General features: G+C 38.8%; 1 protein-coding gene across 2 annotated transcripts in view; it reads right to left on the bottom strand.

The window, feature by feature from the left end:
• The window catches only part of LOC115213287 (uveal autoantigen with coiled-coil domains and ankyrin repeats-like), a 135265-nt gene that overhangs the window by 53647 nt on the left and 76618 nt on the right, over positions 1-5000 (bottom strand). The gene's annotated exons all lie outside the window — the stretch shown is intronic.

Below are 5000 nucleotides of genomic sequence, written 5' to 3'. Positions count from 1 at the left end.
TGAGGCATGATTTCTATGGTTGGATGCCCTTTCTAACCATTCCTGCTCTTGTTATTCAATTACATAAACTCCAGTGTTCAACTGGTAATTATTTTATCGACCCTGAAAAGATAAAAGGCAAAGTTGATCTCAACAGAATTTGAACTCGGAATGTAAAATTAGAAGAAATGTCATTAAGAATATTGTCTGGCATGCTAATGATTCTTCCAGCTCAATGTCTTTGATAATTCTCTCTACTATGGGCACAAGGCCAGCAATTTTAGGGAAAGGGGGCATGTTAATTACATCAACACCAGTACTTGATTTGTATTTTATTTTATCAACCCTGAAAGGATGAAAAGAAAAACCAGCCTCAACAGCTTTTGAACTCAGAGTGTAAAGTATTGGTCTACAACTTCGAAAATAGTAATGTATTAAAATACATAATGTATCATGGGATATAGAATTAATTATCATCTTTCATCATAATCATTTTAATTTCCACTTTTCCATGCTTGCATAGGTCAGACAAAGTTTATCAAAACAAATTTTCTATGGCCAAATATCCTTCCTGTCAACAACTCCAAGCAAAGTAATATTTCTCCATGGCCAGACATGTTCTCACAGAATACTGGAAATGGACACTGCTCGCATGACAGTGACCAATAATGTGCATGTGTTACATGATGTCAAAACAAGGAGGCACAAACATACACGCATACACACACACTCATGCACAAACACACTTTCAGGCACAAACGCACATTCACATACACACACATGTTTACAGTGGAGGCACATGGCCTAGTGGTTAGAGCTGCAGACTCGCGGTCGAGGGATCGCGGGTTCGAATCTCAGACTGGGCGATGTGTGTGTTTATGAGCGAAAACACCTAAGCTCCACATGATTCCGGCAGAAGGTAATGGCGAACTTCTGCTGACTCTTTCGCCACAACTTTCCCTCAATCCTTCCACCTGCATCTTGCAGCTCACCTGTGACGGACCGGCGTCCCGTCCTGGTGGGGAACCTATAGGCCAAGAAAACCAGGAAACCGGCCCTTATGAGCCAAGCATGCTCGAGAAGGAACAAACATATGTTTACGTCTATATTTTTATGAAAAGAGGCTCAAATTTTTTTTTTTAATTTGCTTTACAACTTTGTTACTGTGCTGCAAATATACTGGCACTCTGTCGGTTACAACGATGAGAGTTCCATTTGATCCAGTCGATGGAACAGCCTGTTTGTGAAATTAACATGCAAGTGGCTGAGCAGTCCACAGACAAATGCATTCTTAATGTAGTTCTGATATCCTAGCACCAATAAAAGAAATCAAACCTGATTCAGCAGTGGGTCCAGACAGGTTCCCTGCTAGAGTGCTGAAGGAATGCAGACAGTAACTTGCAGTGCCTCTTGCAAATCTCTGGAGGAAATCACTGGATGCTGGTTTTATTCCTCAAAACCTTCTCTTCCAGTCAGTTGTTCCTATCTTTAAAAAGGGGAATAAATTGCTCCCTGTAAACTACCATCCAATCTCACTCACCTCACATATCATCAAAGTATTTGAGAGAGTGTTGCGATCAAGAATAACAGCCATTCTAGAACAAAATCATCTCCTAAATTGCAATCAGCATTGCTTTTTTGGTGAGAGGGACTATCTAACACAGCTCCTCCACCACTTTGATGACATCTTAAATGCACTAAGTGAGGGTTCCAATTCGGATGTCATATACCTTGATTTCAGCAAGGCCTTAGATAGAGTCAACCACAATGTATTGTTAAAGAAACTATTCAACACTGGAGTCAGTGGAAAGCTACTTCAATGGATTAGGTATTTCCTAACAAACAGGACCCAGCATGTTGTGGTTGATGGCATCCACTGAAGACCAGCAAAAGTCATCAGCAGAGTTCCACAGGGTACTGTGCCGGGTTCACTTCTTTTTATTGTCTATATCTATGACATTGCAGATTCCATTGAATATAGCACCATAAAAATATTTGCAGACAACTCTAAGCCCCAGAAAGGCATTAAGGGAGCATATTATCAACAATGCTTCAATCAGACCTATGCACAGTAACACAGAGGGCACAAAAAACAATATGCAGTTGAACGAAGAAAAATTTGAACTCATCCACTTTGGAAGAGAGAGGACACTCAAACAACCATATACACTACCGTCAGGAAACCTTGAACTGTCGGATAATATCAGAGACTTAGGTGTAACTGTCGACAGCAACCTTGGTTGGAGTGTGCACATCAACAAAAAAGTCAATGTTGCCCACAGAATGTGTTCATGGATCCTCAGAATTTTCCAATCTAGGGATCATGAAACCATCATCCTTCTCTTCTCCACATTTTCTAGGCCCCACCTTGAATACTGCTGCCTATTTTGGTCCCCCTACAAAAAGCAAGACATAATGAGGATCGAAGCGCCACAAAGATCAATCACCAAAAAAAGATAAATGGCATGATGGGACTTGATTATTGGGTTCGACTTAAACAGCTGATGCTCTATTCTCTGCAACGTTGCCATGAGTGATACATTATTTGCACCATGTGGAGAATATTCCACCAATATTATCCAAATGATGTTGGCATTATGTTTACAATTCACCCAAGACTAGACCCCCATGCAATGCATCCCCTACAAAGGTCAAGATCACATCACATAAGAACATTGCGACACAATTTCTTCACTGCAAATGGTCCTGCGATTTTCAATGTTATCCCAAAAGAAATTAAAGTAGAAAAAGACCCCACAACTTTCAAACGGTACCTGGACAAATTCCTCCAGGAAATACTGGATAAACCACCTACACCTGGATACATCTCAACCAACAACAATTTTCTGCTTGAGTGGTCCATAGTATCCTGAAATAATTAACTATAAGACTTTTCCAGGTGGTGTTATTGAGTTAGTCATGACCGAAACCAATCTAAGTTATCTAAGTTATATGCATTTGAAACATCTATATAAATCTGGAAAACCTATTGTAGGGATCCATAAAACCATAATGGTGAAACATGCATAGATACTTTAATAAAATCTTGGGTGTGTGTGTGTGTGTGTGTATATATATATGTGTGTGTGTACATTATATTAAGGTATAATTTAAGTATTAGCCTATTTTATTGTGAGTCTGTTTTATGTGGTTTACTTCCAGAGTTTCATTCATTCAATCAGTTTAAAAAGAGAAGCTTTCAATTCAATAATCAAAATTACAAATGTAAAGAAATGTGGAGTGTGTGAGTATTTTTGAATACATCATATACCACAACAGGGTGGATTTGATGGTATCACCACCATAAAAGTCATCTTTCTAGGCTCTGTAATATTTCTGTTTAAATCAATAAATCCTTATATCATTACAATAACAGGTGACAAAACTCTTATGCCACCACCACCACCACCACCGCCATCACCACCATCAGTGTTTTATGTCCACTTTTAAATGCTGGTGTTGGTTGGCTAGGTTTCCTGAGACAGTGTATTATGGCCAACTGCACCAATTCTTTTAGATGCATCTAATAACATACAAAGATGTGGTGTACTTATCCTGAAACCAGGATATACACTGTAATTTCTCATATATCATGTGAAAGAAATTATCTTAAGAAGCATTACATCTAATATATAATTACTTAGTGTCTACTTATTAATTACTGATTTACTGATAAGCCCTCTTAATGATTGCTTCCTCTTTAGCAAATTACATAGGACAAATGAAAATTAATGTCTTCATCTATTACAACCTTACATCCTAGATGAATTATAAGAATATGATTTTATGAACCTCAGGAGATGAAAGGCAAAGTTGGTTTCCGCAGAATTTGAAATCAAGATATACAGAGCCATAACCAAATATTACCTTTTAATTGAGGGGAAATGGATTAATTGGTCAGATTGCACTTGAGCGCTACTGGTAACACGTAACTCAGTACAACCTGTTGCATGGTCGGGTCATCAGTGACTAAAGTGGCAACCCCATCAAGCTTGCTTAGTGAGGGGGGTGATTGTGGGACACCCTACGGGATGAAAAATAAGACCTATCAAAGGGTAGAAGAACCACTGTGTAGTCAATGGCCAATTCAACAAGTATCTTGTTGCAGTGAAGTGCCTGTGTGCTCCATTGACCTGGAGAGCTATGCTGGAGGGAGAGAAATCTTCAGGAAGGTCTTACCAGGCCAGGCAGGTCAAAGGGTAAGAGACAGACAAAACCTTAATGACAATAAATTGAAGCATCAGCAGCAGGGAGTGGATTTAGTTATTGGCAGGACCTAAGAGATCAGATTTCTGGCTTTCAACTAGTAGGATGTCATGCAGAGGATCTTGAATAAAAAGACAACAGATGAGACCCTAATATTCTTAGTTAGATGGAAACTGTGGGACCACATGGAGCAGCACCCTATGACTCCTATAGTATGCACAACCAAAACCCCTATGAATAAGGGATGTCTTATGGGATGACCTTGATGAGAAAGATGAGATGGATTAATTGATTAGCCCAACCCTAGTGTTTAACTGGTACTTATTTTATTGACCCCAGAAGGAGGAACGGTAAAGTTGACCTTGGTGATATTTGAGCTCAGAACATAAAGATCCAGAACAAGTACCACAAAGCATTTTGCCTGATGCAGTAAGGATCCTGTTCATCCATCTCCTGAGCATTCAGCAATGAAAATTTCTATTAGTTAGTTAGCATGATGCCAGAAATGAATCAATAGTTGAACACATTATACCATAGACTTCTTATACAGACAGAAATGAATAGACACTTCCAAGAAGAAATCTAAATGAGCAATCATGAATGAAAGGACATTGTGCAATCAAAGAAGTAGTTAACTACAGATGTCCAAATAGACTGTAGTTGGCTATAGATTTCCAAATGAAGCAGAAAGAATCCATCATGTTACTATGTATAAATAAATGATGAGGTGTGAAAATAAAGCCTTAACCATCAAACACAATTTCTATTTATAATAGGTTCAGGTGTGGCTGTATGGTTAGGAAGCTTGCTTTGTA

The sequence above is a fragment of the Octopus sinensis genome, linkage group LG6 (assembly GCF_006345805.1).
Source record: "Octopus sinensis linkage group LG6, ASM634580v1, whole genome shotgun sequence".
Taxonomy (NCBI): Eukaryota; Metazoa; Mollusca; class Cephalopoda; order Octopoda; family Octopodidae; genus Octopus; species Octopus sinensis.
Note: the sequence above shows the minus strand (reverse complement) of the source record. Positions and strands in the feature narration are given on the sequence as shown.